Source organism: Equus przewalskii, chromosome 11 (genome assembly GCF_037783145.1).
Source record: "Equus przewalskii isolate Varuska chromosome 11, EquPr2, whole genome shotgun sequence".
NCBI classification, from domain to species: Eukaryota; Metazoa; Chordata; class Mammalia; order Perissodactyla; family Equidae; genus Equus; species Equus przewalskii.
Genome location: NC_091841.1, coordinates 14,490,821 through 14,499,372, shown reverse-complemented (window position 1 = coordinate 14,499,372; position 8,552 = coordinate 14,490,821). Strand labels below are relative to the sequence as shown.

At 38.0% G+C, this 8,552-nt stretch overlaps 1 long non-coding RNA gene and 1 pseudogene across 1 annotated transcript; both read left to right on the top strand.

Moving 5' to 3' along the window:
- The first annotated feature begins 3,878 nt into the window (after positions 1–3,878).
- On the top strand, positions 3,879–4,596 carry LOC139074341 (uncharacterized). The gene is made up of 2 exons (XR_011523856.1): positions 3,879–3,962; positions 4,437–4,596. It is a non-coding gene; the product is annotated as an uncharacterized lncRNA (long non-coding RNA).
- Positions 4,597–6,962: 2,366 nt separating this feature from the next.
- On the top strand, positions 6,963–7,848 carry LOC103541264 (olfactory receptor 4B1-like; annotated as a pseudogene).
- Positions 7,849–8,552: the final 704 nt, after the last annotated feature.

Below are 8,552 nucleotides of genomic sequence, written 5' to 3'. Positions count from 1 at the left end.
GGTCTGCCCGAGGTCCATTGTTGTATATACTCTTCTGTTCAGGCAAAAAGCACAGATCTGGAGCATATCATAGTTTAATTATTCCAGATATAAATACTCCCCTGACTGAGGATAGAAAGTATTTTGCTTTTAAAAAGATGCTTCTGGATATACTGTGGTACAGAGAATGATGTGGGTTCAAAAGTTTGGAGGCCTGAGCTTTAGTTCTCCCCCTACCCAGAGTGACTGAGTGGAAATTACAGAACCTTTCTACTTTTGATAAGCCTTACGTGGCAATGAGCTGAAGGTTGTCCAGAGTGTTGAGAGTGCAGTATCTGTGACTTGTTGAATACACAGCCCTGTGTGCCTGAGCAGATGTGGGCCTGGGTTGACGTCTTCTTGTTAAAGCTATTAACTTAAAAAGCAAATTCACCTGTTATTTGATCCTCAAAATGAGATTATTCAAGAACAGCCAAAAGGATTTCAATTTGGGATGTGTGCGCTATGGTAAACCATAGGCAAATCTGGAAAACAAAGGAGGGGAACTGCTTTTATAAAGGAAAAAGTAGGAGGCAGAGCTGTTCTAAATGAAAGTCCATTGGCAGAAAGTCACAGTTCAAGGTGGCAATAACTTCTCATTAGCTGGGCTGTGTCCGGGTGGCTAGAGAAGTCTTCCTTCAGTAGTAAATTAGTTTTACCTCCTGTATAAATGCAAGGTTCCATCTCTTCTTGTTTGGTGTTGATTGATCACATGTGCTACGATGTGAGAACTCCCCCTACAGGCCTTCTCAACTCCAATTTAATTAAGTTTTAAAATTAATTTCCACAAAGCTGAGGAAGTTTAGAGGCGTAGGTCCCCAATAGGACGTCTTCCCATGGGTGTTTTGAGCCCCAGTGTCATCTGGCCATCACATCTTCAATTGGTAAGTGTCCAGGGGTCCACCCTTATGTCCTGGACCCTACCACTCAGCAGCAAAGTGGGCTTGAGGGTAAGTTCAGTAAGAAAAAAGATGACAGGTAAATTTTGTGCACATATGAGTTTGGTTATAATTTTGATGCTGTAACATGCTGAGACAGGCAGTATGTTGCTTGGGAACTATGAAACACACAGAAAGTGGTTGCTATTCATTTGTCAACTTAAATTTTCATTGATCACCTGTGATAGGCTGGCAGTGGGCTCTGGGTATGTACATTTATGAACAAAACAGGCATGATCATTGCCCTTGTGGAATTTAAGGGCCTATTGGAGAGACAAGAAATTCAAAAGGAATCAAACATATATCTGCTAACACATTGCAGCTAGAATGAAAAGGCAGCCCCAGAGGAAGTGGGAGAAGGGGCAGAGTGTGCCAACACCCTGAGGCAGGAATGAGTGTGCCCTTTTGAAGAACAGAAGACTGCAATCTCTGGAGCATAGCTAGTGAGGGACCTGAGAGCACAATATGTCCATAGCCCTTATGTGTACCATTGTAATAAACTGAGTGTCTATATAAGTATTGTCTTCCTCTGGACTTTTTAAACTACTCTATTGGACTGTTTGTCTATCTTTACATCAATATCTATCTTAACAACCATAATCTTGTAATAATGCTGATTATCAATAATATAAGTCCTCTAAGTTTGATCTTTTTCAAATTTAGTTTAGCTATTTTAGGCCTTTTGCATTTTCAGGTACATAACAGAATATACTTGTAAATTTCCACAAAAATACCTTCTGGAATTTTATTTGAGAATGTAGTTAATCTATTGATCAAGTTGGGAATACTCAGCATTTTAATTATCTTAAATGGTAGAATCTTACTTAAATGGTATGTCCCTTATTTTATTTAGGTCTCCCTTAATTTCTCTAAATGCTTTCTAAATATTTTCCAACTTGCATTGTTGGTGTGTACAATAATTGAAGATTTATTTCTAGATTTTCTATTTTTGCCTAGGATATAGAAAACTGGAAAGAATCTAGATAAATTACAAATTCATAACATTTTAAAAATCTATATTGGTGATACAAGTCTGGATGAGGAGAGCAGCTGACATTATGGGAAAAGCACATAGACTGACTCAGGCCCTTCTCTCTTATAGCACAAAGGCCTAAGGCCTCTAAGGAAGAAGCCTATTGCCCCCGTGTACACGTGAAGATCCACTGAGGCAAGATGAAGAGTAAAAGAGAAAATATATCCTTGAGGAAGAGTGAGAGAAATGCCTGGACCCAGAATCCTGTGCCAATACAATATAAGGTCTTCTGTGCCTGTAGGAGGGGTGGTAAAATCTGCCATGTAAGACTCATTAGAAATGTAAGTCAAAATTTGCCTGTCATAACAAAGATGATAACAGATGACAAATGCTTTAGGTAGGCTTGACAGTAGACTTGACACAGCAAAGGATAACTTTAAAGACACATTAATATAAATTACCAAATTGAAACATAAATAGATAAAAGAGCAGAAAAAACTGCAGAACAGAGTATCCAGGAGCTCTGAGGCAATATCAAAAGCCCAATATTGGTATAATTGGAATCCCAAATTAGAAAAGAGAGAGAATGGAGAAAAAAGAAATATTTGAAGGGAAAATGGCTAAGAAAATAATGAAATATATTCAAACTACAGATACCAGGGAATATACTTTTCAAAAGTAAAGATATATTTGACATTCAAAAACTGAGGGAATTCATAGCAACAGGTGTTCATCACAAGAAATATTAACATTTTTCAGGCAGTATGAATATGATACCTGATAGAAACTTGGATGTATACAAAAAAAGAAAGAACTCCAGAATGGTTGAAAAAGAGTTAATATGAAGGACTCTTGTTTTCTTATTTTAATTACTCTTAAAGATAAGTGATTTTCTAAAGCAAATTAGCAGCATGTATTGTGGGTTTATAGAAAATGTAAAAGTAAGTTACATGAAAACAACACAAAAACTAGGAGGGAGGAATTGAAAGTATGGTTCCTTGATTATATGTAAATTTGTATAAAAATATTCAAAGGTAAACTATGATTAAAGATGTATATTGTATATCAGAGAACAACCAAAAAATAATTTAAAAAGAAGTGTACATAATAAACAAAGAGTAAGGTAAAATGAAATCATAAAAAAGGCAGAACTCATCCAAAATTATGCAGAAAATGAGAAAAAAAGAACAAAAACCAAATGGAAAATAGAAAACAATTCATAAGATGTTTGAATTAAATAAAACCAACCAATGATTACACTAAATTTAACTGGTCTAAACACACCAATTTAAAAAAATAAAATTTTATAAAATAGCAAACCAAAATTTATCTTGCCTATAAGAAATGCTTACAATATGAAGACGTACATAAGTTAAGGATAAAATTATGAAAAAAATATAAAATAAAAATGGTAATCAATGTAAACTAGAGAAACTGTATTGATATCAGACAAAGTAAACTTTAGTACAAGTAATATTACTAGATATAAAAAGTTACATTGCACAATAATAGATGGATCAATTCACCAAGAAGACATAATAATCCTAAAAGTATATGCACATAACAACAAAGTCTTGAAAATACATGAAAAAAACTGATAGAACTTACAGTCCTTTTATTGAAGTTTTCCCGTCATCTTTTGGTTGGATCAAGCTCATCCTGTAGTAGATTCCTCAGAAATGGTGCCCATGGACAGTGTTTACTGAGCTATTGCATGGTCAAAACTATTTTTGTTTTATAGTCTTGTTTATCAAAGAACTGCTTTGCTGGGTATATGACTCTTCTTTATACTTTCTTAATTTTCTTGAAAATGCTGGTACACAGATGCCTTGCATTTTATGATCGTTGGGGAACTTGAATGCCATTGGAATTTTCTTGCTTTTGTATGTTATTTGATCACTTTGCCCACAGTTCCTGAGACTATCTTTCTTTATCTTTTTGTCTTATAGTTTTACTGGAATATGTCTTGGTGTTGATTGTTCCAGGTCAATTTTCCCTGGTATCCGGTGGATCTTTACAATGTGCAGATATAGGTAATTTAAAATTTTATGGAATATTTTTTAGCTAATAGTTTTAATTTGTTTCTATTCCATTGTTTTGATTTTATTTTCTCAGAGACATCAATTATATATATATATGTTGGGCATCCTTTGTCTAACTTCCATTTTTATTCTTTTGTCTCTGACCCTTTTTACTTCTTTTAAATCCATTTCATTTCCTTTGGTTCATTATCTGATTTACTTTCACACCCTTTATTATATTTTAACTTATGGTGGATATCAACTTGTGTTCATGAGAAGGTGAGGAGACTGGCTGAATAGAACAATGACATGTGTTGTTTAGTGGTCAGTAACATTGGCTTGAAGGAATATAGGGAAGTACTTTAGAAGGTTCTAAAAGTCAGGTGGAGGAATTTAGGCCTGATTTCCAGGCAATAGGAAGATAGTGGTTTCTTAGTGATCCAAGTGGAAGGAGACTCATGAGGAATTTCTAACTTCTGTATGCAGAATAAAGTGTGGGGGGTGAAAACTGGAGACATCTGAAGACAGATGGAGCCCATAAAACTACAGTGATCTTCACATGAGCTTACATCTGCCTGAAGATGGAGCCTACAGGAAGAAAGAGGAAGGAACCGGTAAAATAAATGGGATGTGAGGATTGTGTAAATGTAGGAAATGCGGAAGAAGCATGAGTTGGAGGTAATTCCAAGGTTTCAAGCCTGAGGGCTGGGGAGAATGGTGGTGCTGCCATAAGACCCAGGTGTGAAGAGGAGTTCTGCCAGTCACCCCTGCCAGGAGTTAATGATGGATTCTATAACTGTCTCACCAGCTGGAGCGTTCATCCCTGTCCAAATCCCTGCCGTGCTGTAGAGAGGAAACCCAGATCCCCAGGTCTCACACTCTGCTCAGTATCCCTCATAGCTTCCTGGTCTCTCATGTTCCAGAGATGGTGGCATCAAATCATTCCCAATAACTTGGTGTTTCCTAGAGTATTCCTGCTATTCACAGGGAAGGCATAATCAATGGATTTGGATAAGTTTTGTATCATCCACGGGCCTTGATATCATTTCTATCAGGCATGGGAGTGACTCACCCTTTTCTTCTCTGGCTGAGACATGGTGGCTCTCCTTCTCTTTCTAGATAGGCCTAGAGTTTCAGCCTTGGCTTAATCACTCACAAGCTGTATTTATTTGGGCAAGTTACTTAACCTCTCTGAGTCACATTTTCTTATCTATCAATTAGCTACCTCAAAGTGGTACAGGAAGAATTAAATGTGGGATGACTGTAAAATGCTTACCACAGTCTGCCACACAGTAGATACTGAACAAACCGCAGCAGTATCTGCTGTTATATTTGTTGGGATGACAATGAAAATGGTGAACATAAGGTAACCACACGCTTTAGTTTCCTTCAGGCTGCCACATTATTGTACAGTCTCTTTGGGTTTTTTTTTTTTTTCTTTAAGATTTTATTTTTTTCCTTTTTCTCCCCAAAGCCCCCTGGTACATAGTTGTATATTGTTCATTGTGGGTCCTTCTGGTTGTGGCATGTGGGACGCTGCCTCAGCATAGTTTGATGAGCAGTGCCATGTCCACGCCCAGGATTCAAACCAATGAAACACTGGGCCGCCTGCAGCGGAGCGCAGGAACTTAACCACTCGGCCACGGGGCCAGCCCCTCTTTGGGTTGTTTTTAATGCCTCCCTTGTTTCCATTCATTTGTACTAGTAAGGGAGCCCCATCTTGCTTCCTCTCTCTTGTTTAGTTGTTCTTCCTGGGTTCCCTTTTATGCCATGTGGTCCGCCATTTCCTCTCCAGTTTTAGCCAACTGTCTTACTGAGGATTCTCTCAGCATGTTTTCAGCTGGTGTATGTCTTAAAATTCTCATGATGAGAAAAACTTTCGGAGTGAGGTATTTCATCTATTTTGGTATGAAGCACAAGTGGAAGAAGGAAAAATAAGAAGAATAAGAGATACTTCAAAGTAAGTGTAAAGGCAGAGAAAATCTTGAGAATTTTCCCTGCCTCATTTTATAAATGTGAAGTTTAATTGCCTGAATTGCAAGCTTCCTGGGAGAGAAAGTCATCTTTCTTTCTTCCTTCATATATCCTGAACACGCTGCATATAATAGATTCTTAATAAAACATTTGGTCAAAGAGTTGAACTAAAATAAATCCTCACCTGCTGCTAGCAAAAATGTTTTCCAATGGTTGGGGAACTGGAGGAGAGAAATAAGCAGACTGGTGACTCCCCATATATTCTGTTCGAATTATTGTTTGATAGTGAGATATATTTCAACAACTTCCAGATATCCACTTTGGTTCCAGTTGTCAAAATGTTCTCAAAATATTTGTAAAAATTCATGACGCTGTGGAATTGGGTGAATCCTTAAGGCCTGAAATAATTTGGAAACTTATCTAGTTCAAGAAAGGAAAATATTGAGAACACTCTTTAGAAAGGGAGAAATATGAATGAGATTGGCATTTTTGAGGAATAAATGTAGGAAACAAGAGATTCATGAGCAGAAGTTCACATGAGAATTTCTAACCCAAAGTCATCTTGAGAACACATTGAGAATGGGAGAATTGTTAGTAATTAATGTTGATGGTTATTAATGCTGAAAATGTTGATTATCTTTTTCTGCATTGTATACTTGAAACAACATACTTGTTGGCACAAAATGATCTGGTTCTTGTTCTGGATTCACTTCTGATTGGGGGGCTTGGATAGTTCACATTCTTTCTAAACCTCAGTTTTCTCACGTGGGATATGAGCAACACAGATTTTTTTGAGGTAGATTGAATAGTGCCATATAGAGTGGGCTATTGAGCAGTGAATGGATAAACATTTGCTATATTAAGAAACAAACAAATGAGTAGATAAACCAGTCAGATGTTGCGTGTGAAAGGGTTCCATCAACAGGCAAATGCTAAATAAACATGAAAGATTTGTGTTATGATTGGTCTGTTTTGTCACAGGGATCTTCTCTGAGATCCATCTTCTTCAAATGTGATCCATGTCCAGTATAAATAAACATGACTGAGTTAATTTTCACTGGCATTTTCCAGGATCCAGAGGTGTAGAGAGTGTGCTTCGAGGTGTTCATTCTTGTGTACTTGGCCACAGTGGTGGGCAATGGCCTCATCATTCTGATGGTCAGCATCAGTAACAGTCTGCATTCCCCCATGTACTTCTTCCTGAGGCACCTGTCCCTGGCTGAGATCAGTTAAACCTCTACTGTTTTCCTTAAATTAATCACAGACTTACTTGCTGAGATCCAGTCTCCCTGGATGGATGTCTGGCTCAGATATTCTTCTTCCACATCTTTGGCATCACTAAGATCCCCTTGCTTGTGGGGATGGCCTATGACCATTATGTGGCCATCTGCACACCTCTTCATTATATGAACATTGTGACCTGCCAACTGTATTATCTGCTTGTGGCCCATTCTCTCCAAAATTCAGGTTCTCATTACCATCAACTTGTCTTCCTGTGGTCCCAATGTGATTGACCACTATTTCTGTGATCTCCAGCCATTATTCAAGCTTGCCTGCACTGACAGCTTTGTGGAGGGGGTCATTGTGTTGACCAACAGTGGTTTAATTGCTGTCTGCTTCTTTCTTGTCTTGGTGACCTCCCATGTTATCATACTGGTCAACCTGAGAACCCTTCTGCAGAGGGAAAGCACAAATCCCTCTCCACCTGTGTCTCTCACATAATGCTGTTCATCTTGTTCTTTGGACCTACCATCTTTCTCTACATGTGACCCTCCTCTACCTCCAATGGGGACAAATTATGGCTGTGTTCTGTACAGTCATCACCCCCATGTTGAACCCTATAATCTACACACTCAAAAATACTTAGATGAGAATTGTCATGAGGAGGTTGTGGGGAAAAAAGGAGAATTTAGGAATAAAGTGAAAATGGGAAAGTGATTAAAATATGTCCGATTATTCTCTATTTTTGAAATGGATTTTGATTTTAGTGGGATATTCATGCATGGCAGAAAAAAATATAAGGACTTAATGTTACTGCTCTGGTTCTCCTTAGTAACAAAGGCTCCCAGATAATTTGGTGTTATGTTTATGTAATGTTCCAAGGACAGAGGGCAGATTGGCTCCATGATATCCAACAATATCATTGTATTAGTTTGAGTTTGAAGACTCAAACTAAGCACAAATGCAAAGGAGAACATCTTGACAAATGTTTTGTGGGTTATTCATTTCTTCCTATGACCACCATCCATCCTTTCCTCCTTCCTTCTTTCGTTCCTTTCTCATTCTCGTTCCTCCCATTATTTTTTTCTTTGGACTGGTTTTTCATTTTCTTTTTTTGATGAGATTGGCTCTGAGCTAACGTCCGTTGGCAATGTTCGTCTGTTTTTTTTTTTTTTCTCCCCAAAGCCCCAGTACGTAGTTGTATATCCTAGTTGTAGGTCATGCTAGTTCTTTTACGTGGGGTGCCACCAAACTATGGCTTGATGAGTTGTGTGTAGGTCCATACCGAGGATCCAAACTGATGAACCCTGGCCCGCAGAAGTGGCATGCATGTACTTAACCATTCGGCCATGGGCCAGGCCCCTTTTTCCTCCATTTGTTCAACCTCCCTCATGGTAACAACCTAGT